Source organism: Canis lupus, chromosome 5, assembly GCF_048164855.1.
Source record: "Canis lupus baileyi chromosome 5, mCanLup2.hap1, whole genome shotgun sequence".
Classification (NCBI taxonomy): domain Eukaryota; kingdom Metazoa; phylum Chordata; class Mammalia; order Carnivora; family Canidae; genus Canis; species Canis lupus.
In genome coordinates this window covers 46,363,804-46,390,256 of record NC_132842.1, presented here as the reverse complement: position 1 = coordinate 46,390,256, position 26,453 = coordinate 46,363,804, and the positions used below count along the sequence as shown (strand labels likewise).

The following is a 26,453-nucleotide window of genomic DNA, read 5'->3' as shown; positions in this document are numbered from 1 at the left end:
CTTGGTCATTTTACACTGTATGCCAACGGTACATGGGACTTGATCATGGTTTTCCCCAGGGATAGGGCGAGACTGAAAAGGTGAGCCTAAGACATGGTGTGAACAAGTGGTGTCCTCTTGCGACCAAGTCTTCTAGTCGTGGTTATGTTGACGTTTTATTTTTCCCTTTCAATGTATCTGTGCTCCCAGCGTGGCTGAAAGAGCCACAAACACCAAATCTCTTTGCAGAAGTTTAGTAAGGGCAATATTAAGAATCCTCTACCCCGAGTGGGTCTTTGCCCTCCCTCCCTCCTTCCAACTCCTGGCCCCCAGGAAGCTTCTTGGAATCTTTTCTCTGACCTGTTACTTGGCATAGTTTCCTTATCCCATTTCAGATTCGACCCAAGGTGTTAACATGTTTTCATTAACGTGTGGCTTAGAAGACTTCATCTGTATATTCTGTTGCTACAGGGCCTACCGGGCCCACCAAGGCCCGAGGGTGGGCTTTAGGTAAATTTGCAATCGCTAACGAACTGGACACAAGGTGGCACTAAAGCGCCAGTGGCCTTACCTCAAACGTGCAGTGCTTCGACCCCTTTTTGGGAATTTTCGTGCCCCGTTAGGGGAACAGCCCACTGTGGCTTTGTCTACCATTGCATCCACCTATTGGTGTGGATTTTTGTAGGGCTTCTGTTCTCTATCAGTAGCAGTGTTTTTACACCTGATACATTTCACGCGAGATGCCCGAATTGCAAGAAAGCACAAAAACTGCAGGTTCACGGTTGCACCCGTCTACCCACGAGTCCCTCACTGTACCTGGGCAGAAGCAGCCCCTGCCCGCTGTTCTGTACACAATCTTATCACTCTATTGTTTGCCTTCACATTCCCCGGGCTCAGCTTGCCAGTTGGTTACCATGACAACCTCCCTAGTCCATTCAGGGGACTTTGATTTAGGATGTACTGGGCAGGATGCAAAAATGCTTTCCTCATCCATTCTGAATTTTACGCCCTATAAATCCTTCTGGTTACATCTGGCCCTATCTCAGAGGAGCCACATGGATTCAGAATGATTACATCATGTGGTTTCATCTCCGCTCCTGGGACCGAGGGAGGAAAAAAAAAAAGTTCATATTTTACAGTCCTCCCTAAACCCTCTGCCAAGCCAGAAATACATATTTTTGTTAAGTAACGCTGAAGGATAAACCACCACAAAGTATTAAAATTCTAATTGAGTTATGAGAGACGATGAGTTAGAGGAGTATACTTGAGCTTGACTTCCATTGGCTGTCGTGTATTCTGTTAAAATACAGGTAAATAATTGTGAAATTGGAGCTAAGGGAGCATGAGTGGGACCCATTTCTGTAAAATACCACTGGATATTTCAGACCTTCATTGGCTTGTAGTATTGCTTTCATTCGTCTCTGTGTAGGGTGCTTATATAGCTCTCTAAGGATCTGGATTTCTCAGCAGAAAACACTAACACAATTCACTTTCCTGATTTTTTTTTTTTTTAACAGTCTATAGTGCTCTGTCACTTGTCTTACAATACTTTGATCCCGATTTTGGAGAACTCCGGGATGGATCTAAACAACATCCTTATTGAGAAGATATCAGAACTATTTGTGTCTTATTGGGGATTTTCCCGGGGCTGAGTGAGGGCTGCTGTAGGTCACCAGATACTAAGACCTCACTGAATTAGTTAACATCCCTGAATAAGACTCCGGAGACCAAACATCCCATCGCGGGGGACAAAGGTTTCATGCCCAGATTCAATGCTCTCATCTCTTCTGCTGACACTTAGCTTCCTTATAAGCGCTGTTTAGGAAGGCACTGAGTTTTAAGGTATCATTAAAGATTTGGCCATTGTGGCAATTGTTTTCAGTATATGTGCTGCAGAAGCGAGCACAGGGCCATTGTGACAAGATAGTAATCCAGGTAAGCCTTTGTCAAATGAGCTGCCGTAAATCTGGGCTTTGAGATACACCCTACTGCTACTATACAATGTCATGTCAGTAAAATGATCCTAAATCTCCAGAGCCAGAATGCTCTCAGGGGCTTGACCAGGAAAATAACACCAGCTTCTAACTGTCTTCTAGAGAAGAGGGTGCCCTGGTACGCTGAGTGGGACGGATTATCAGTCAGAAGATGGGAACTCTAACTCCACTACCAAGTCACATTTTCAGTGTCACATTATTTATGACCTGTGCCTTACTTCGTTTACAGAGCTTTGCTTACAGAGGCTCAAATGAGAAAATGTATGTAGAAGGGCCAGGCATACCAGACCCTGCTGTGAGAATAGTAATAATAAACAGTTAAATGGTTACCCTATTAAGGTATTCACATAGTGCCCTGTTATATTCTAACTCATTTTATCCATGAGGTAGGTGCTAGTACATGAAAAAATTTACTGGGAGGCCAACGGAGGCACCAAATGGTTGAGTAGTTTGCTCAAACATTTGTTCAGTCTGTAATGGTGACAGTGGCTTTGAACTACTAACCTGGACACTCTCTTGCAGGTACTCTGCAGAAGTAAACAGTGATTGGGTTCTAGATGAATTTTAAGTTTTATGCTAAGAACTACACCATACGCTTTTATCATTTAACATAGAAAACAATTGATGAGATTTTTTTTTTTTCAATTGATGAGATTTAATAGTGACTCCGAAACAAAGCTCTTTCCTTCTTGATTCCCAGGTACTCTGATACCTTGTGCTATAGAAGATTGATCGTGGTGGCCATGAGGCCAGCCCTACAGGCATACCTCAGAGATACCACGGGTTCAGTTCCAGACCACCTCACTAAAGTGAATATTGTAGTAGAGCAAGTCAGATTCATTTTCTGGTTTTGTAGCACATGTAAGTCTTTAAAAATGCACATCTGAATGCTGGTGGAGGGTCTTGCCTCCATGTTGATGGATGCTGAGGTGGCTGGCAGTTTCTTAAGACAACAATGACGTATGCAGCAGCAGCAGTGGACTCATCACCTTCACAAACAATTTCTCTGTAGCAGGCAATGCTGTTCAAGAGCATTTTACCCACAGTAGAACTTTTTTTTCACAACTAGAGTCCAACCTTGCAAACCCTGTCACTGCTTTGTCCACTGTGGTATATTGTACGTCGTTTGTTGTCAGTTCAGCGGTCTTAACAGCATCTTCATAATGAGTATATTTCCCCTCAAACCACTTTCTTGGCTTATCTCTAAGAAACAATTCCTCTTCCATTCAGGTTTTATCATGAGATTGCAGCAGTTCACTCCATCTTATAGTGCTCTCGCTATTATACACCTCTCCCCGATTACTTTCTCCATGGAAGTCCTGAACCCATCAAAGTCCTCCAGGAGGACTGTTATCAACTTCTCCCAAAGTCCTGCTGATGTCAATACCATATTTTGATCTCTTCCCATGAATCACCAATGTTTTTAGTGCTATCTAGAAGGTGGCATCCTTTTCAAAATGCTGTCAATTTCTGGGCCCAGAGGAATCTTTATCTATCTGTGGAATGTATAGCCTTACAATATAGAAGGTTTGAGAGTAGCAAGGACTCCTTAGTGTTTAGTTAGAAGGCATGAAAACAATATTCATTTAGTGGTACATCTCCAACAGAGCTCTTGGGTGACCAGGTGCATTGGCAATAAGCAATCATGCTCTGAAAGCAATCTTTTTTTCTGAGCCGTAGGTCTCCACAGGGGGTTTAAAAATACTCCGTACACCATGTTGTAAGCAGACCTGCCATCATTGAGGAGGTGCTGGTGCTTCATTTCTAGAGCACAAGTGGAATATAGGTAGCATACTTTGTAAGGCCCCTAGGATTTTTTGGAATGGTAAATGAGCACTTGATGCTTCTCTTTGCCTTTTCTGTTATGGAGAGGGCTTCTTTCCTTAAAGCCAGCTGAGGTTTGCTTCTGCAGCTGTATTCTCGCTTATGCTTTTGCCTGAAGAAATGTGGTGGCTGTTTCGATCCTCTATCCAGACCACTAAGTGTTGGTCCCTATCAGCAATAAGCTGTTTGAAGTTTCTTGTCATTCGTGTGTTCACTGGAATAGCACTTTTAACTTCTGTCAAGAACTATTCTGGTGCATTCACAACTTGACTGGGGGGTGCAAGAAGCCTTGCTTTTGGCCTGTAGAGCATAGTGAAGACCTACTGGATGACTTCATTTGAGAGACGACACTAAAGGAACTAGCTACAAGAGGATTATCAAAGATCATGTTCACAGACCATTGTAACAAATATAATGAAGAAGGTTTAAATAGTGCAAGGATTACTGAAATGTGAATCCAACGTGAGCCACTACTGTTGGAAAAATGGTGCCCATAGACAGGCTTGATAGAGGGTTGCAATAAAATGAAGTATGCCAAAAAAAATAAATAAATAAAACTAAGTATGCCTCTGTCTCTATACAGCATGACAGATATACAAGGTTTTAGACAGTATTATTTTAGCATCTAGTTGTTTGGATTCAGGGCAGAGGCAAGTTTATATGCCATAAGTGATTCTCTATCTAGCTGAATCACAATCCACTCTTCGTGAGGCCGCTCATGCCCTACACCTATGTATGCTCAGGGACATGTAGAGCCCCTGGCCTAAATCTTAATGACCGATTCAAACCCCTCACCCTTTATCCTTCTTTGTTGTATTTTCAGAGCCATTACCTCCCAGTATTTTACCTTCAACCATAGCACCATGCTCTTATTGTTAAAAATACTGAACCTCTTACCTGCATAGGCAGACATCAGGGAGAAGCCTGTGCTTTAGTCAGAAACTAGAGTTTTTCTTATTAAACTTAGAAGATCATTACTAGGTAGGACGGTGCAGTTTAAATAAGTAGCCCAAGGTTACACAGTACAGGAAGGCTCACAGGAATGTCCTGATAAATAGGTTACTGATTTAGCTGCCAGCCTTGGACATCAGCCAGTATTCAGAAGTTCAGTGAAAACTTTGAATTCCCAAGAGAAACTCTGACCACCGTTTCTCTTTCTTCCTTCATCAGAACCTTTCTACTGGCACTGTATTCCAGTATATCTCCGGTTCGTATCTTTGCATGCCTGATTCTGAACAATTGTTCTTGCCCTTTCCAAAGGTTATGACGGGTACTGCTGGGCTTTACATGTAACCTTATACTTCAGTTTCATTTGATCTTGAAGGACCCAGCAGTAACTGGGAAACAGTTTGTATGAAATATGTGTTAAGGAAAGGAAGACAGAAATCAAACTTGTCTTCTCCATACTGTGTATGTTGCTAAAGGGGCAGTAGAGAGGGGTGTTACTAATCAGATTATACTCCAGGGCCCAAGGGGTTTACTCCTAACATTGTATCAGTGTTACCTGAGTGGCTTACACCCTTCTAAACTCCACCCTGGACCTACAGAGGACAGGGCCTTTCAATAGGCACTTAAAGGTGGCTGCTTGGGAGGTTCTTTTTACACGAAAGGTTGAGATTCAGTATTTTCTGTACACTTATGTTCATAGCTGCATTTCCAAGAGCTTTTAAAAGTTGGAAGCAGGGGATCCCTGGGTGGCTCAGCGGTTTGGCGCTTGCCTTTGGCCCAGGGCGCGATCCTGGAGTCCCGGGATCGAGTCCCGTGTCGGGCTCCAGTCACGGAGCTTGCTTCTCCCTCTGCCTGTGTCTCTGCCTCGAATAATAAATAAATAAATAAATCTTAAAAAAAAAAAGTTGGAAGCAATGCAAAGATCCATCCACTGCTGAGATTACCAAAATGTGGTGTAGACATAATAAAATGGACTCTTCAGGTCCAAAAAAAAATTATGATACATCCTCCCAATGGATGAACCTTGACGTGCTATAAACTAGTCACAAAAGGACCATTTCACAGCTGCAGAAAGTAAAATGGTAGAATCCAAAGGCTGTGAGGGAGGGGAAAATAGAAAGTTAACAGATAATTTTGGTTTTGCAAAATGAAAGGAGTTCTTGACACAGGTTATATAAGAAAGTGAATGTACATGCTCAGCTCTATGCTTATACACGGCTAAGATGGTATAAACATTATCTCTTTTACCCAAATTTAAGTTTTTTTTTTCATGGTGATAAATACCAGAAACAAAAATATGTAACAGCTTTATGCCTCAGGGAACTAGAGAAAGAACTGGAGACTCATGGGAAAAGAGTAAAGGCCAAGAAATCTAAAACCTGTTTCTTTGATTTAGCTACACTCCCCAAAGAGAAATAGAGCAATTACTAGAAGCATCAAACCTACCAAACCAGAATGGTGAAGAAATAGAAAATAAGAACATACCAATTACTAATAAGGAGATTGAATTAGTAACTAAAACTTCCCAATAAAGGAAGGTCCAAGGCCAGAGGGCTTCACTGGTGGATTCTATCAAATATTGAAAGAAGAATTAATACCAATCCTTTTTAAACTCCCCAAAAAATTTCAAGCTCACTGGGAAGTGTCTGTACCTTTTATGAGGCCAGCATTACTCTGATTTCAAAACAAGGGCACCACAAGAAAACTAGGCCAATATCCCTAATGAACGTAAACCCCACAGGACAATATTAGCAAACCATTCGGCAGTGCAAAAGGACAATCATACACCAAGATCAAGTGCTTTATTCCACGGAGGCATGAATGATTCACCATCTGCTCATCGATGTGATGCACCACAAAGGCAGAGAGCATACAATCATCCTGTGAAGAATGATAGAAACTCTCAACCAGGTTGAGGGAATGAACCTCAACATCCTAAAGGCCATATGTGACAAGTTCACAGGTGATGTCCTACTCAGTGGTGAAAAGCTGAAAGCTCTGCTTCCAAAATCAGGAAGGATGTTGTTGCTCACCACTTTTATTCAACATATAGTGCAAGTCCTTGCCAGACCAACAAGGCAAGAAAAAGAAGGCACCCAAATGGAAAAGGAACAAATAAAACCATTTGCAGAAGAAATGACACCACACATAAAAAATCCTAAAGACCCCCCCCCCCCCAAAAAATAACCTCTTAGAACTAATCAATGAATTCAGTCAAGTTGTATGATACACAATCCATATTCTATAACCGGTTGAATTTCCTATACACAAATAATGAAATAGAGAAATTTAAAAGCCAATGACTTTTGAATCAGAAATGAAATACCTATGAATAAATTTAATCAAGGAGGTGAAAATGAAAACATCTGCATCAAATTTTTTCATCAACAAATGAGAAAATAGTCTCTGGTCATAGGAGAGGAAAAATTCATATTCCTGAAATGTCCATACTTCTGAAAGCAATCTACAACCTGAGTGCAATCTCTATCAAAACTCCAGTGCCATGTTTAACAGAAATACAACAGAGTCCTAAAATGTATATAGAATTACAAATGACCCTGAATACACAACACAGCCTGAGGCATCATGCTCACTGATTTCAAATGGTCTTACAAAACTATGGTCATCCAAACAGTTTGGTATGGGAATAAAATAGGTACATAGGTCATTGGAACAAGAGAGCTCAGAAATAAATCCCATGCATATATGATCAATTAATTGTACATTCCACATTTGTCATCGATGTGGAGAGGATTATCTCATCAATATGGTACTGAAAAACCTGGCTAGCCTCCCGTGAAAGATTGAAATTTGCCCACTAACTTCCACCATACACAAAAACAAACTCAAAATAGATTAAAGACCTGACTGTAAGATGTGAAACCATAAAACTCCCAGAAGAAAACATAGGTGATCAACATCTTGATCTCAGTCTTTGTGGTGCTTTTAAAAAATCTTAGTTCAAAAACAAAGGCCACTACAGCAAAAATAAACTAGTTGAGACTATTTCTAACTAAAAAGCGTCTGTACCATGAAGGAAACTATCATCAAAATTAAAAAAACACCCTACTGCATGGGAGAAAATTGTGCGTATCATAAATTTGATAAGGTTACTATATAATAAAATACAGAAACTCCTGCAATTCCATAGCAAAAAAGGAAACAATCTGATTTAAAAACAGGCAGAGGATTTGAATAGACCTTGCAAACCAAATACAAACCCAAAACAAATGAAATAACACTTCTCCCTTTATAGAATGGCTACTAGCAAAAATAAGTTTGATGAGGGAGTCCAGAAAAGGGAATGCTTGTGCACTATTAGTGTAAATGGGTACAGCCACTATGGAGAACAGCATGGAGGTTCCTCAAAAAACTAAAAATAGAAGTGCTGGATCATATGGTAGCTCTGGTTCTGAGTATCTAAGAAAGATGAAACACAAGTGAACCCCCATGTTGAGTGCAGCCTTATTTACAATAGCCAGGATATAAGAACCCCCTAAGTGCCCATGGGTAAGTAGGTGGAAAAAGAAAGCGTGGTGTATATATACACAGTAGAATATTATCCAACAGTAAGGATGAAATCTTGCCATTTGTGTCAACATGGATAGACCTTGAGGGCATTCTACTAAATGAATTAAGTCTGATGGAGAAAGACAAATGTAGAATCTAAACCAACAGAAAGACAAGCTCTCAGATACAAAGAACAGATGGTTGTTTGCCAGACACTGGGCAGGAGGGTGATTGGGGGTGGGAGGAGGGGGGTCAAAAGATAATATCATCCCATTGTAAAATTAAACAGTGAAGTATTCACACTCTTCAAATACCATTAATAGGAATGGAGAATGACCCAGGCTCTTGGAAAGCACTCTGGCAGTCTTGACTGGTTAAACACAGTTTACTCTGTGACCCAGGAAGTCCACTTCTACGTATACACCTAGGAGAAATAATCTCTAGAGAAATGTTTGCCCATACCCACCACCTACCCTTCATACAGGTTGTGTAGTCCATTGTTTTACTCTGACTGGGGCCCAGAGAACTCTGGCACTTTTCTTTTATAGGCAACCCTATATTCCTCCAAGTGAGTGGATACACCATGTTGTGAAATGCCATTTGTTTTCAAACGATGTTCTGGGAAATTGAGTCTCTTTCTCTACCCCCAGGAAAATCATAAACACCAGTGGGGACACTTGGACTGTCTTCAACTTAATTTTGAAAGCACACTGAGAAGTGCTATCATTTCTATAGAGGGGAAGCAGCTCCTAAAATCATAACCGCAGTAAATCAAATTTTCATCTAATTGTTAAAAAAAATCTGTAATTTGTACTTAGAATTCTATTCTCAAACTCCCAAATAGGACCTTTTGTTTCCAGATTCTAGTCACAATTCTGTGGAACTGGATGATGGCAGAAATGGTCATTCTGTTGCCAGCTGGGTGGCATATGGGCCAAAACTCTGGATTGCTGAGCAGCAGGACTAACTGGTAAGTTAGCTTTCCAGATAGAATACGGGAAGAGCAATCAATAAGGATTTGGATACACCTGCCTCAAGAAGTACCCCCAGCAAGCCTTCTAAAGCTGGAAAAAAGAACAGAACTCAGCCAAAGGTTCATCTTGCTACAATAAGTAGATCAAATATTCTAGTTTTTGAGTCGTTGTCAGTAGCCAGGCCTGATCAGATGGTAGCTTTCCCCTGCTTCATCAAGAATCTGAAACTAGGCAAGGGTTATAGTATGGGTGTGACAAATCATGGTGGACGTAGAAAGGTTTTGTCCCTGGCCCTTCCTACTCAAGCCATGAGCTGAAAATTCTCCATATGTGGGAGAAGCTCAGATTCAGCAGTACAAAGGACAGCACTACAACAACAGTAGCTCATGCTATGATTCATCCTTTTCTGTGAAGGAAATCTACCTTATTGACCTCCCTCTGCTGTGATCCCCTCCTAGATGTGTACTCTCCTACACCCAAATCATCCACTTAAACCTGTCTACTTCCTCCAAGGTCTTTACAAATTTCTTCTTGAGATTGCTGTGTTCTATTTGGTCCCCCAAACTGGCAAACCTTGAACATTTTGACCTAATCTCTAAAATTCTTATTTCTAGAGTGACTTCACAAAGATGGCAACATAGATCATTCTTAACTTTGATCCCCCTGCACAAGGAGAACAACTAACAATTAGTCATGGAACAGACACCTTTGGAGAGTCCTAAAAGAAAGGGAAGAGGAGGGATCCCTGGAGGGCTCAGTGGTTTAGCGCCTGCCTTTGGCCCAGGGCATGATCCTGGAGTCCCAGGATCGAGTTCCATGTCGGACTCCTGGTATGGAGCCTGCTTCTCCCTCTGCCTGTGTCTCTGCCTCTCTCTCTGTCTATCATGAATAAATAAATAAAATCTTAAAAAAAAAGAAAGGGAAGAGGATGAAGCAACCCCCTGGCACCACAGAGACCAAGACAGCATGAGAGGTAAGAGAAGCAGCCTCACAGTATGGTCACAGGACTCCATTGCCCCTCCCTCAGGCTGATGCAGTACCACGTGAGAGGTTTCCTTGAACCTACAGTTCTTCAAGTGAGACAGGACATCCCAGGATAGACCTTCAGCTTTGTAGGTTGTGGGATGCTTCTGGGAAGCATTGTGGGTTGCTTTTGAAAAGCCTCTGTTCTAGTCTTGCCTCTAAGAATTTTGGGAGAATATGTGTGGCTCAATCACTGGGATTTTTAGTGTGACAGAGAAGGAAAGAAGAGCTTCAATGACCAAACACTCACATTTTGTTATACTAAGTTTCTACCTGAAGTACGCACCCAAGTAGCAGTCCCAACCAGAAGCTTTGGCACAGTCTGACCAAGAAATGCAGCAGCATGTGGGTCTGCCCAATCCAGGTCATCAAAGAGGTTTGATGGCCTTGCAACCTGGCCTGCCCCTGTCTAAGCAGGGAAGCTGAGTCATGTGGTAGCCATGCCTGGCCAAACAAGGCTGGCCAGACCACCTGGAAGCTGTCTAGCCCAATGATACTCAAGCAGAGAGTACAACAGGCAGAGGTAATTCTGCAGAGAGTAAAGCAAGGGCCTGTCCAGCTTGAAAATAGAGGTCATGGGTCAGGTTGTCAAGAACCCAACATGAAGCCTTGGGGGCTTTGGAGCCAGTTCTCATACTGGGCCTAGGCTATGGAAATCCTATCCCTGTCCATTGCTGAATACAACTTTCAGTTCACCTGACCCAGAAATGTACCCAGAGCACAGGGAAATTGCATAGACAGGCCATCCAACAAGTGTGTTTATGGTGGATCTTGAACAGAGAGCATAGCCCATGGCTTTCCTTGTGAGCAGAGCAAAATGAGTGGGTAGAGCTGGCCAAGGAATTCAGTACACAGTCTTACTTGATTCAGGTTTCCAAAGAATATGCTGTGCATCCATGAAGGCCCACCCTTTTGCCCTGCCAGAGGCAGGGAAGCTAATTCATAGTACCATCTCCTCTGAATATAGTACTCAGTCCTGACTATCTAGCAAGCTTGATTAGAGAACCCAAGGAAATGTGTAGTTCATCATACAGCTTCACTTGGGCAGGAAACCAAGGAAGCAGTCCTATCTAACTTTACTCAGACAGAAGTACCCCTCCACCCTGACATCAGAGCTTGGGCAGTTAACCTGTGGCAAAATAGACCCTAACAACAAGCCCCATCAACCCAGGGTTTTTATCAGCATACACGTCCAAAAACCTGACTGGTGAAGAATGGCTCTGCCAAAGTGAATCTATAATGTCTGGAAGGAGAATCTGTGCTTACCTAGATTCAGAAGTAAAATTCTCCAATAGTTGATTCTAAAAAAAATGGAGACCTATGAACTGTCATACAAGTAATTCTTAGAGAAGTTTTTGAACTGAACCTCCCCCACACACACATACAAGTAAAATAAAAAAAATAATGCATTAAAAGAATGAGAAGTTCAAGGGTTGAAAAAAAAAAAAAACCAAAAAATACCTAATGCCCCCATCTCAAAATCTTAAATAACTTCAAAAACAGAATCATGTCAAATCAACATTCGTGAAGACAACACATTTGCAATTACTAAGTCAGAGGAATAAAAGGGAAAAAACAATACCTATGGGACTAAATTGACATAATCAAAGAAATAATTCTGCATTATAAGAATTCCAGGAGAAGAAAAAGAGAAAGGGACAGATAATGTAAGAAATAGACCTCCAGATCCATGCAGCTGGAAGACCCCAAATAGATTTAACCAGATAGGGCTACACTGACACACTTCTTAATGACTAAAGCTGCAGGAGAAAAGAGACAAGTTTTAGACAAGGGAACACCCAAAGACTTGGTAGATTTCTCAATGGAAACTTTTAAGGCTTAGAGAGAAGAGCATGATAGAGTCAAAGAAAAAAAATGTCAACCAAGTATTCTATATCCAGCAAAGCTGTCCTTCACTAATGGAGAGATAAAAGAGATTAACAACACTAAACCTGTCTTAAGAGAAATGCCAAAAGGAATTCTTTGAGTGGTAAAGGATGCTAATTAGAAAGTAGCTTAAAACTCACTGGTAATGGCAAAAACATATTCCAAGTTAGATCCTATAATATAAGAGGGGCACCTAGTTTACTTACAACTTCCATCGAAAAGTTAAATGTAGTAAAACTAAGCATAACTACAGTAATCTGCTATTGGTTAAGCAATATTGACAATATGTAAACTGTAACGTTAGTAACCTAAGTGGTGGTGGTGGTGGGGGGGGGACGACCAAAAGTATAAAATTTAGGAAAGCTACTGAAGTTATTTCCAGCTTATAGTATCTTAAAATTATAATACTTTATGCAAGCCTTATGTTAATCACAAGGAAAAAAAAACCTGTAGTAATTACACAAAGGAACATGGTAAAGAAGCCAAGGTACACTAATACCCAAAAAACAGCAGGATGACAAACAAGGAATAAATGATCTACATCCTAGCCATAGGACAACAACCAAAATGGCCATAGTAAGTCTTTACTCATCAGTAATTACTTCAAATGTAAATGGCTTAAATTCTTTAAAAGACATAAAATGGCTGAATTGGATAAACATCAAAATCCAAGAACAATGCTGCTTATAAGAGCCTCACTTAAGTCTTAAAGACACACATAGGCTGCAAGTGAAGGGATATAAATAGTATTTCAAGCAAATGGTAACCAAAAAAAGCAGGCAGGGTAACTATACATCATCAGACAAAACAGACATTAAACTTAAAATGGTAAATGAGACAAGGAAGCTGTAGAAATATTCTTTTTATTATAAAAGGTTCACTTCATCAAGAAGGGATAAACATTGGAAATATTTATGCACCCACCATCAGAGTGTCTAAATACATATAGTACCATTTCTCTATTTAGCTCTGTTTTGCTATAAGAATAGTTGGGAATTTTAATACTCTAGTCTCAACAATAGATAGATGGTTCCCCCAAACAGAGAATTTATAAGAACACAGCAGATCGGAGGGGAACTTGGGTGGCTCAGTCGATTATGCACCTGACTCTGGATTTTGGCTCAGGATTGTGAGATGGAGCCTCGCATTAGGCTCCTCACTGAGGAGGGAGTCTGCTTGAGATTCTCTCTCCCCACCCCACCTCTCTCTCTCTAAAATAAACAAATCTGTTAAAAAAATAAAAAGGATAAAGCAGATTGGAACACTATAGAGCAAATAGACCTTAACAGCAGAACATTACTCTTCATAAGCACACAAAATATATTTTCTAATCTAGACCAAATGACAAATTTTAGCTAATTCAGGAAGACTGAAATATCATGTATCTTCTCTAACCACAGTGGTATGCACTAGAAATCAGTAACAAAAAGGAAACTAGAAAATTCATGAATACATGGGAATTGAACGACACTCTCCTCAACAACCAAGGGATCAAAGAAAAAAAATTAAAGTGGAAGTAACAAGTAATGCAGTTATAAAGGGAAGTTGATTGCACTAAATGCATGCACATTAAGATAAAAGGAAGCTCCCGAATGAAGCTAAACTCAAAGTCAGAAATAAGGATTAGAAGAGACCTAAATGAAACAGAAGACAGGAAAACAAAACAAAAAAACAAGCTAACAACATTACAAGCATTTCTTCGAAAGAAGGTAATTGACAATTTTTTAGCTAGACTAATGAATGGAAAGAAGAGGATCCAAATCAAAAACATTCTAAATTAAATGAAGACATGACCATTGCTACCACAGTAAGACAAATAAAGTTAAGAGGCTACTGTAAGCAACTGTATGCCACCTAGAAAGAAAAATTGTCTGGAACATGCAAAATACTATGACTAAATTGGGAACAAACAGAAAATCTTAATATCAATTACTGGAAAGGAAGTTGGGTTTTTCTTCATTTGAATCAGTAAGCAGGAATATCCAATACTGGTTGGCTTCACTGGTGAGTTTTACCAGACATTTAAAGAAGAATAAAGAGCAATCCCTCCTCAAATTCTCCAAAAAATTGAGGAAGATGAAACACTCCCAAACTCATTTTATGAGGCCAGTATACAATTATTATCTTGATATGAAAGCCTGAGAAGGACACTACAAGAAAAGGAAGCTACAGGCCAATATTACTCTAGTATATACATGCAAAATCCTCAATAAAATACCAGCAAGTGAATTCAGCAGAACATTAAAAGAATCATTAACCATGATCAAGTGGGATTTATTCCTGGGAGGGGAGAGTTGTTTAACATAGGTAAATTAATCAATATGATGTGTCATAGAAATAGAATGAAAGGAAAAGAATCATCTCAATAGGTAAAGGAAAAAAAATCTGATGAAATTCAGTACCCTTTCATGCTAACACATTAGTTACAGGAAAGAATGTACCTCAACATAATAAAGGCCATATGTAACAAGCCCACAGCTAACAACATCTTGATGGTGAAAATTTAGTTTTTCCTTTAAGATCTGGAACAATAAATGGTGCCCACTCTCACAAATTCTATTCAACAGAGTTCTGCAAGTTCTAGCTATAACAATCAGACAAGAATAATATCCCAAGACTCCACCAAAATACTGTTAGATCTAACAACAAATTCAATATGTTAACATAGAAAAATCAGTAGTGTTTCTATATGTGAATAAATGATCTGAAAAAATAAAACGATCCCGTTTATAACAGCATCCCAAACAGTAAATTAATTAAGAATACATTTAAGAAGGTGAAAGAGTTCTTTTCTAGGACAATGATGAAACAAATGAAGACACAAACGTAAAAATATCTTATGTTCATTAATTTTAAGAACATTGCTGAAATGTCAATAACACCAAAAGCCATTTATAGATTCAATGCAACCCTTAGCACGGTAACAATGGTATTTTTTTTTACAGAGGTAGAAAGAAAGGATCCTGAAATTTATATGGAACTACAAATAACCCTGAGTAGCCAAAGTAAACCTGAAAATAAAGAACAAGGCAGGAAACATCACTCGTATTGATTTCAAGCTGTACTATAAAGCTATCGTCATCCAAACTGTATGATTCTTGCAGAACAGTTACAGAGACCAGTGGAACAGAATTGAGAAGCTATATAAAACCCAATCAACTAATAATTGACAAGGGAGCCAATTCTCAATGGAGATAAGATAGTCAACCTAAATGCCTTTCATGCCTAAATGAAAAAGAGTGAAAGTAGACCTGTATCTTACACCATTCACAAAAATTAATTTCTAATGGAGGAGTGACTTCTATGTAAGACCTGAAGCCATCAACCTCCTGGAAGAAAATGACAGGAAAAAAGCTGCTTAGCATGGGTCTTGGCAATAACTTCTTTGGATAGGACACCTCCAGAGAAGCAACCTAAATGAAAATAAACAAGATCTCAAACTAAAAAGTTTCTGCACAGCTAATAATGAACATAGAGAACCTATGGAATGGGAAAAAATGTTTACAAATTCTATCTTATGAGGGCTTGACAGAATACACAAAGAATTCATAATTGAAAACAAAATTTAAAAACAAAAACCTAGTCTGCTTAAAATTTGGAAAGAACTCCAAAAGATATTTGTCTGAAGAAAATATGAGTGTCCCATTGGTACAGGAAAAGATGATCAACATTATCAATCACTCTGGAAATGTAAGTGAATCCTACAATGAGATATCACCTCATACCTGTTAGAATAGGTATATAAAAAAGACAAGACACAAATGCTGGTTAGAAAGCGGAGGAAAGAGAACCGTAGTACATTGCTACTGGTGGTGGGCATAAAAATTAGTGCAGCCATATGGAAACCAGTATGGAGGTTCCTCAAAAAATTAAACATTACCATATGATCCAATTTCACTTCTGGATCTTTATTTGAAGGAAGCAAAAACACTAACTTGATAATGTGTATTTCCATGTTCATTGCAGCATTATTTACAATAGCTTACACATGGAAACAACCTAATGACCCATCGCTGAATCATGGATAAAGAAGTTGTGGTATGTTTACACACACACACACACACACACACACACACACACTGGAATTATCCAACCATAAACAAATGAAGTCCTGCCATTTGAGACAACATGGATGGACCTTGAGGACATCATGCTAAATGAAAAAAATCAGAGAAAAACAAATTCTGTTATGATTTCACTACATGTGTATTTGAAACAAAAATAAACTCATAGAAAAAGTGATCAAGTTTGTGCTTACTAGAAGTGCTGGGGGCTTAAGCGGTAAATAGATGGAAGTGGTCAAAACATATAACCTCTAAGACAACTCTAAAGACAGATAAATACTAGGGATTAAATACCGCTGAGCCACCAGGGCTGCCCTCATACAACACTGTTATCATAGTATATCCAAAGAGTTCTCATCAAAAGGATAAGGTGGTTTCTTTTTGTTTGTTTGTTTGTTTTATTTTGTTTTTTTGTGCAACATGGTAGATGTTAACTTTGTGGTAATCGCTTTATATAACTCAAAGTACACTTTAAACTTGGTGCTGCATGTCAATTATGTCTCAAAACTGGAATTTATTTCTAATTTCTGGCTTTAACCATTGGAGAGTGATAATGACATTATAGTGGCATGAGTCTTCCTTTTTTTCCCCCTCTGATTTACGACTAATTGGATATCCATGACCAAACAACAGTACACCAGGACCCTGGAAGATCCATCATCTGTATACCTGAAAATGGATAAAGTATATCTCAAAAGAGCCTACAGAGCCAGGGGAGGGAAGCATTCCTCTAAATACTTTTTTTTGGCAGAAGAGGTAAAGGGAGAAGGCACTGAGTGGAAGTATGTCCGGTTGTGCCTGCTCTAAGGGGACTTACCAAGCTCTCTCAGAAGAGCTTGCAGTGACTGATGGGGAGGGGAAGGAAAGGAAAGACAAATAGAACTGAAGGAAAAGTCTTCCTGGTGTTTGCCCTAAGATGTTGGCAAGAGGACTACCCATAGATCTCTAGGAATATCCATCCAGTCTGCCAACACCCGCCCCCCCCCCTTTTGTTTCTCCACCAGCTTTCGAATTTCATTTTTGGGGCATGCATTCCCAACCTTAGCAGCCAGTCAGTTCTAGTAAGAGAAATAAGTCTGTGTTATAGTGCCAGCTTCTGGAAAACAAAAACAAAACAAAACAAAAATGATAGTTTTTGATGTAAAGTGCTGCTGTTGCATTCAAAATAGTAAACCACCTTATGTAGTTAGGCAGAGATATGGTACTGCAAAATGACAATTTACTAGCATCCCATACCAAAGATATCAACTAATGAGGTATAATGGATACTTAAAAATAGCTGTTAAGATAGAATTCAACGAACTACAAGAAAACTCAAAAGCAACACAATGATCTCATGAATACGATTACAGAAAACAAAGATTATTTCATCAAAGAAATTCAAAGTCTAAAAGCAAACTAACAGAAATGGTAGAGCTGAAAAACTGGGTAAATGAAATGATGAAAGCATTAGAAAGGGTTGGAAAGAGAGTAGATAAAATGGAGAATAAGAGAGCTCAAGAATAGCCATTAGAAATAATCAGGTAGAAGAGGAAAAGATTTGATATTTAAAAAATGAATAAACACTATGACAACTTTGAGACTCCATCAGAAAATCCAACTCAATGGTGAGGATACAGAGAGAGGGGAACCCTCTTACACTGTTGGTGAGAAAGCAAACTGGTACAGCCACTCTCAAAAGCAGTATGGCAGTTCCTCAAAAAGTTAAAAATAGTAATGCAATTTCTGGGTCAAAAGGTAGTTCTATTTACTCAAAAGATACAGTGACTCAAAAGGTACCCCAATGTTTATAGTAGCAATGTCCACAATTGCTAAACTATGGAAACAGCTTAATAAATGTCCATTGACAGATGAATGGATACAGAAGAGATAATATACATAAAAATGAAATCTTGCCACTTGTAATGATATGGATGGAACTAGAGTGTATTATGCTATGTGAAATAAGTCCGAGAAAGTCAAGTACCATATGATTTCACTCACATGTGGAATTTAAGAAACGAAACAGATAAACACAGGAAAAGGGAATTAAAAATAACATAAGATGAAATCAAAGAGGAAGACAAACCATAAGAGACTCTCAACTACAGAGAACAAAATGAGGATTGCTGGAGGGGAAGTGGATGGGGGATGAGGTAATTGGGCGGTGGACATTAAGGAGGCTATGTGATGTGATGAGCACTGGGTGTTATATGCAACTGATGAATCACTCAACTCTTCCTGAAACTAATAAAATACTGTATTTTAACTTACTTGAATTTAAATTAAATTAAAAAAGAAAATCCAATTTATAATTAATAGGTACACCAGAAGCAGAAGAGAGGAAGAAGGTGGCAGAGATTTGTAAAGAAGTTCTCAAACCTGGGGAAGGAACTGGGTAAGGTAAGCCAATAGAACACTGTATTATCTCAAGACAAAAATATCTTCTCCAACACATATTAAAACTGTCATGTCAGTAATAAAGAATTTTAAAGGCAGCCAGGGAGAGAAAGAAACCTACAAAGAGATCCCCACTAGGCTAACAGCAGATTTCACGGCAGAAACTGTATGGGCCAGGAGAGAGTGGAATGGCATAATCAAATCACTGAAAGATAGAGTATTGTTAGTTGGCAATTTTTATCTAGCAAAGTTATCTTTCAGATTAAAGGAGAAGTAAAGGCTTCCACACAAATACAAAAGCCAAGGGAGCTCAACGCCATTAAATATTTCTTACAAAACAGTTCTAAAGACTTCTTCAAACTGTTTTGAAACAAAAACTATGTAAAACTCTGATTAAGGTGATAGTTTTCTAATTCTGACCACCCAACTTCTAGGAAAGTATATAATTATAGCATAAAGATTAAAAGGAAAGAGCTATATTAATAATAATAACTATAGCTATTACAACTTGATAATAAACTCAGTATTAAAAGATAATTTGTGACATCAAATATATAGAAGAGTAGGAATAAAAGGATTGAAACTTTATAGGTGTAAAAAGATAAGCTGTTATCAGCAGAAAAGGAGTATTTCATCTATGGCATGTTACCTGTGAACCTCATGATAACCACACCCACAAACATAATAAAAATGGGAGACTGAACTAATCATGGAAAACCCAGTTACTCAAGGTGTACAGAAACAGAAGGAAAAACACTGAAAAAAATAATCACTAGGCAAAAGGTAAAATGTCAACAGTAAATCTTTATGTGTCAATCATCACTCTAAATATTTTTTTATTTATTTATGATAGTCACACACAGAGAGAGAGAGAGAGAGGCAGAGACATAGGCAGAGGGAGAAGCAGGCTCCATGCACCGGGAGCCCGATGTGGGACTCGATCCCGGGTCTCTAGGATCGCGCCCTGGGCCAAAGGCAGGCGCCAGACCGCTGCGCCACCCAGGGGTCACTCAATCATCACTCTAAATATAAGTGGATTTACCTCATCAATCAAAAGGCACCAAGTGGCATGATGGAGAAAAAATAAGACCCAAATTATGCTGCAGGAGACTCATTTCAGCTCTATAGAGAGACCTAAACTAAAAGGAAAGGGATGGGAATTGATACTCTAAGCGAACAGAAGCTTAAAAAAAAAAAAAAAAAAAAAAAAAAAAAAAAGGGCAGACCTAGCCATACTTATATCCAACTTAAACAAGAGACAAAGGAGGTCATTATGTAATTATGGGGTCAGTACATTAAGAAGACCTAACAATCACAAACATGTATGCTCCCGACACCTGAGCACCAAAAAAAATATATTAAGCAAATATTACCAGGTTTTAAGGGAGAAATGGACAGCAATACAATAGCACTAGGGGACTTACTATACTCAGAAAATCAGCGTGAAAACATTGGAACTGAATCCCACATTACAAGTAGACTTGACAGACACAGAAAAAAGAATATACATTCTTAAGTATACATGGATCTTCCTCCAGGAGAGGTCATGTGATAGGCCACAAACAATTCTTAGCAAATGTAAGACAACTGAAATCATAATGACTGTCTTTTCTGATGACAATTAGTATGAAGAAAATCAGCAAGAACAAAGTGAGAAGATCTACATATATGTGAAAATTGACACACTTAAAAAAAGCCATGGGTCAAAGAAAACAAAAGCAAATAAATTACCTTCAAAAGAAAATTAAAGTAACATCAAATATTGTGAGATGCAATACAAGCAGTTCTGAGGGGAAAGTTTATACTAAGAAGCACAGAATAAGAAATTCTCCAATACACAACCTAGTTTTACACTTCAAGGAACTAGAAGAAGACTTACAAATCGATGCCAAAGTTAGCAGAAGGAAGGAAATAATATAAATCAGCATGGACATCAAACATCAGAAAAACAATAGAAAACCAATAAAACCAGAAAAACAATAGAAAGGATTTATAAAACTAAGAACTGGTTCTTCAAAAAGGTAAAACTGATAAACTTTTAGCAAGGCTAAGTGAAAAGACAACTAAAATCTGAAATAAAACGAGATATTACAACTCATACTATAGAAATACAAAGAATTTCAAGAGACTACTACAAAAAAATTATATGCCAACAGAAAAAAATGAACATATTTCTAAAAACACACAACCTACAGAGACTGAATCGGGAAGAAATAGAAAATCTGAAAAATTGTAAAAAATTAAATCAGTAGTCACAAACTTTCCAACACAGACAACTCCAGGACCAAATGGGTTCAATCTGGGGAATTTTTTTTTAAATAAATTTATTTTTTATTGGTATTCAATTTGCCAACATACAGAATGACACTCAGTGCTCATCCCGTCAAGTGCCCCCCTCAGTGCCCGCCACCCATTCGCCCCCACCCCCCGCCCTCCTCCCCTTTCACCACCCCTAGTTCGTTTCCCTGAGTTAGGGGTCTTCATGTTCTGTCTCCCTTTCTGATATTTCCTACCCATTTCTTCTCCCTTCCCTTCTATTCCCTTTCACTATCATTTATATTCCCCAAATGAATGAGAACATATGTTTGTCCTTCTCCGATTGACTTATTTCACTCAGCATAATACCCTCCAGTTCCATCCACTTTGAAGCAAATGGTGGGTATTTGTCATTTCTAATAGCTGAGTAATATTCCATTGTATACATAGACCACATCTTCTTTATCCATTCATCTTTCGATGGACACCGAGGCTCCTTCCACAGTTTGGCTATTGTAATGGGGGGAATTTTACCAAACATTTAAAGAATTAATACTAGTCTTCCTCAAAGTCTTCCAAAATCATTGCAGAGGGATCACTTCCAAACTCTTTCTTTGAAGCCAGCATTGATACCAAAACTAGATAAAGATACCTGAAGAAAACTATACCCTGATAAATATGTTTGCAAAAAAAGCTAAAAAAAATTATAAACTGAATTCAAGACTAAGTTAGAATTACACCCCATGACCAAGTGGGATTATGCAAAAATGGTTCACTATGTGCAAAACAATAAATGTAATGCATCACAATACAATGAAAGATAAAAATCACATGACCAACTAATAGATGTGGAAAAAAGTTTGACAGGATACAACATCCTTTCATGACAGAAAAAACCCCATATTGGGTAAAGAAGCCATGTACCTCAGTAATAATAAAGGCCATATATGACAAACGCACAACTAACATACTGAATGGAGAAAAATTGAAGCACTTCTTCTAAAATAAGAAACTAGACAAGGATGCCCACTTCCACCATTCCTAATCAATATAGTACTGGAAGGAAGAAAGTGTCCAAGATAGCAGCATAGGAATACCCTTAAGTCATCTTCTCTCAGGGACACAGCGTCTGTACCTACATATAGAGCAATTCCTCCTGAAGGTCTAAAAGGTTCCTGAGCAGCTTCTGCACAGGAAAGAATAGAGGAACTACATACAAAATGGCGTAAGAGACAGAGACATGGTAATCCCAGTGACAATACTCTTGATGCTAGGAATAACAGTAAGGAGACTATCACTGAGGGGCCTGCATGCAGATTTGCAACTTGGGGCTCAGTGGGGGAATAAAAAAGAGTTCCTTAAAGGGCAACTAGACATTAACCAAAAGAAATAGAGAAACCCATTTACTAACCTTAGAGCATCTACCAAATGGAGGACCAACTGCTGGAATGCTCTCTGGGGTCAGAGGTGGTGATGAATACCATTTCTGTGTACCCCCTTCAACCTGACAGCCCAGATGGAGGCAGGGTCCAGGAACCCTAGGCAACCTGCCACCTCAGTGAGCCCTGCACCCCTAGCCCACACTAGGTTGTATTGTTCCCCCAAAGCATACCCTTTCCCCCACCCACCACAATGGCAGTGGGTCACAGCACGTCATAAGTTGATAGAGATGCTTCATCCCCAGCCATCTCATCAGGGTGGCCCTGGCATGCACCCACTCCCTCTATCCATCCTAGCATCCTCCTCTGAAAGCACCTGGTGTACATCCACTTCACCCCTTCTGCCCCACAAGAGTGGCCCAGGAGCACAATGCCCCAGGAACCCCCCAGCCTCTGCCACCAGGCACTATGCAGGAAACATCCCTACACAAGGCTACTCCTTCAAGATTGGGAGGGGCAATTGTTTCCTTTAATACACAGAAAGTCACACAAGACGAGGAGAGAAACATACTCAAAATGAAAGAACAAGGTACAATTTTAGGAAAAGAATGAAATGAAACAAAGATGAGCAATCTACCTCATAAAAAGTTAAAAAATTCAGTCATGGGATAATATTGAAATGATTTTGTTTGGGGGACAGATGCATACTACACTTATGGCTGTGAGCAGTGAGTCTCATACGGAATAAAATATATAGTACCAGAAGTTCCAGCTAGAGCTTTTACTCAAGACAAAGAAGTAAAAGGCATCCAAATTGGAAAGAAGACAGTAAACTGTTGCTATTTCCTGATATGATCTTCTATATTGAAAGTCCCAGAATCCATCCAAAAAAATAAAACAATTATAGTAATATGGCATGTTACAAAATCAACATAAAGAAATCAGTTGCACTTTTTTTTTTACACTAACCATAAAGTATCTGAAAAATAAAGCTATCCCAATCACAATAGCACCAAAACCAGTAAACTACCTAGGAATATCTTTAAGCAAGAGAAGTGAAACATCTATACATTAAAAATGACAAGTTTGCGGAAAGAAATTGGAGACATAAATGGAAAGGCATCTTGTGTTCAGGGCTCCGAAGAATGAGTAAAACAGCCATACTACTCAAAGCTGTCTACAAATTTGATGCAATCTCCATCAAAGTTACAGATATCCTTCATAGAAGTTAAAAAAAAAAAAAGATCATCCTAACATTTGTGTGGAACAACAAAAGATCTCAAATAATCAAAGCAATCCTGAGGGAAAAGAACAAAGCTGGGAGGATCATGCTTCCAGATTTTGAACTATACTACAAAGACAGCAATAAAACCGTATGAAATAGGCACAAAAATAGACATACAGACCAAAAGGATGGAATAAAGAGCCTAACATTCAATTCTAGCATGTATAGTCAGCTAATATTTGACAATGGAGCCAAAAACACTCAATGGGGAGGGGACATTTTATTCAACAAATGGTGCTGGATAAAATTGAGAGACACATGCAGAACAATGAAAGTGGACTCCTATCTCACACCGCTCACTAAAATTAAAACAGATCGAGGACATAAATGTAAGACCTGAGGCCATACAACTCCTAGAAGAATATGCAGGACAGGAGCTCATCTATATGGGTCTCACCAATGATCTTCTTTTATGTGAGGCCAAAACCACAATAATGCAAGAGCAGAAACCAACTACCTCAAACTAAAAAGCTTTTGCACAGCTAAACAGTTAACAAAAGGAAAAGACAACCTACATTATAGGAGGACATTTTTACAAAACATAAACAAATAAAGGGTTAATATCCCTAATAGGTAAGGAACTCATAAAGCTTAATAACAAAAAGACAATGTGATTTAAACATGGCCAGAAATATTAGGTATTTTTCCATAGAGGACAGTGAAATGGTCAATGGGCACGTGCAAAGATGCCCATTACTAATCACTGAGGAAATGCGAGAACCGCAATGAGATATCCTTTTACACAGGTTACAAGGGCTAACATCAAGAAGACAAGAGACTCCTTAACTGGGGAGACCTTGGGAACAAGGCAGATTCCATTCATACGGAAATGTAAATTGGTCCAACCAGCATGGAAAACAACATGGAAGTTCCTCAAGAGATTAAAAATACATCTACCGTATGATCTACCACTTTCACCTCTGGGTATACCCAGAGGAAATGAAATACTCATAGGAATCCTTTCATACCCAAAGGAAATGAAAAGATTTGACCCAATATGTGTACTCCCATTTTTATGATAGTATCATTTACAATAGTCAAAATATGTAAACTCTTAGATGAATATAAAGATGTGATAATATAAATCATGAAATATTCTATAGCTATGAAAAAGGAGGCTCTCCTGCCATGCGCAACATGGATGGACCTTGAAGATGTTCTAAGCGAGAGAAATCAGAGAAATACAAGTACTGTATGCTATCACATATGCAGCAGAATCTACAAAAAAAAAAAAAATCAAACCTGTAAAAAACAAATGGTGTCTATCAGGGAATGAAGGGGTGAGGGGGATAAGATTTATAGTATTTAGGAGTAGAAACTTAGAGTGAATAGTAAAGTAAGCCATTAGAGATCCAATGCCTGGTATTACCAATATAGACAACACTGTACTATAATTATGTGCATGATACATATGTAAATGTATCAAAGTAACACCTATACACCTTGAATTTACACAATGTTACTTGTCAAATTTATTCAATTAAAATAAAATTTATGTGGGGCATCTGGGTGGCTCAGTGGTTGAGTGTCTGTCTTTGGCTCAGGTTGTGATCCTGGGGTCCTGGGATCAAGTTCTACATTGGGCTCCTTGTGGGGAATCTGCTTCTCCCTTTGCCTGTGTCTCTGCCTCTCTCTCTTTCATAAATAAATAAATAAAATCTTAAAAAATTAAAAAAATTATGTGAAAAGATAAAAAACCAATTGGAATACTGAGGGGCTTTGGGTATCTACAACTGGCCCACTTCACACCTCACGTAGGCACTCTCTCCTGCTCCACCTTCTCCATCACTTCTGTCTCTTTTGACATGAAATATGTTTCAGTCATTCTTTTTTTAAAATTTGAGTATACTTGACACACGACGTCACGTTACTTTCAGGTATACAACCTAGTGATTCAACAATTAAGTTATGCTTACCACAGATGTAGCTACCATGTGTCACCATACAACACGATTCCAGCACCATTGACTAGGTTCCTTATGCTGTACCCTTTATTCTCATGACGTGTTTATTCCAAAAATGGAAGCTTATATCGCCACCTCCCTTGCACCTGTCTTGCTCATCCCCACAACCTCCTCCCCTTTGGCAACCATCTTGTTCTCTGTATTTATAGGTCTGATTATAGTTTTTGTTTATTCATTTATATTCCACGTATAAACACAATCATACGGTATTCGTTGTTCTGACTTATTTCACTTAGCACAATACCTTCTAGGTCCATCCATGTGGTCTTAGATGGCAAGATTTCATTTTTTGATGGCTAGTTAATATTCACCTTTGTATACATATGTCTGTTCACATAGTTTTCCACTGTGTATTTACATACGTACATACCACATCTTTTTATCCATTCTTTTATCAATAGACACTTGGTTATTGTAAATACTGCTGCAATAAACATAGGGGTGCATATATTCTTTCAAATTAGAGGTTTATTTTTCTTTGGGTAAATATCCAGTAGTGGAATTCCTACATCATCATCATCAAGGGTATTTCCATTTTTACTGTTTTTGAGGAAATGCCATATTATTTTCCACAACGGCTTTGCCACTTTGCATTCCTATCAGTGGTGTATGACGTTTCCTTTTTCTCCACTTGAACTCCTGTTTCTTGATACCAGTATCTCTCTTCACAGTGGAAAAAATTTGGAAGCTACGCAGAGGCCTTGTCTCAAGAAAAAGAAGAGTACAGTCCTTTACTTTTGTGAAACAAACCGTGTCTGAATCTCACACTTGGCAGCTTCATTTAGTTATTTATATCATATGTCTGTCCCTTATACATTTTTTTTAATTTCATTTTTTTAATTATTTTTTTTAATTTTTATTTATTTATGATAGTCAGAGAGAGAGAGAGAGAGAGGCAGAGACACAGGCAGAGGGAGAAGCAGGCTCCATGCACTGGGAGCCCGATGTGGGATTCGATCCCGGGTCTCCAGGATCGCGCCCTGGGCC

The 26,453-nt window shown here is 38.8% G+C and overlaps 1 protein-coding gene across 2 annotated transcripts in view; it reads right to left on the bottom strand.

Annotated features, from left to right (window-relative positions):
- RAB3C (RAB3C, member RAS oncogene family) overlaps window positions 1-26,453 on the bottom strand; it is a 272,146-nt gene that overhangs the window by 7,726 nt on the left and 237,967 nt on the right. The window lies entirely within an intron of this gene.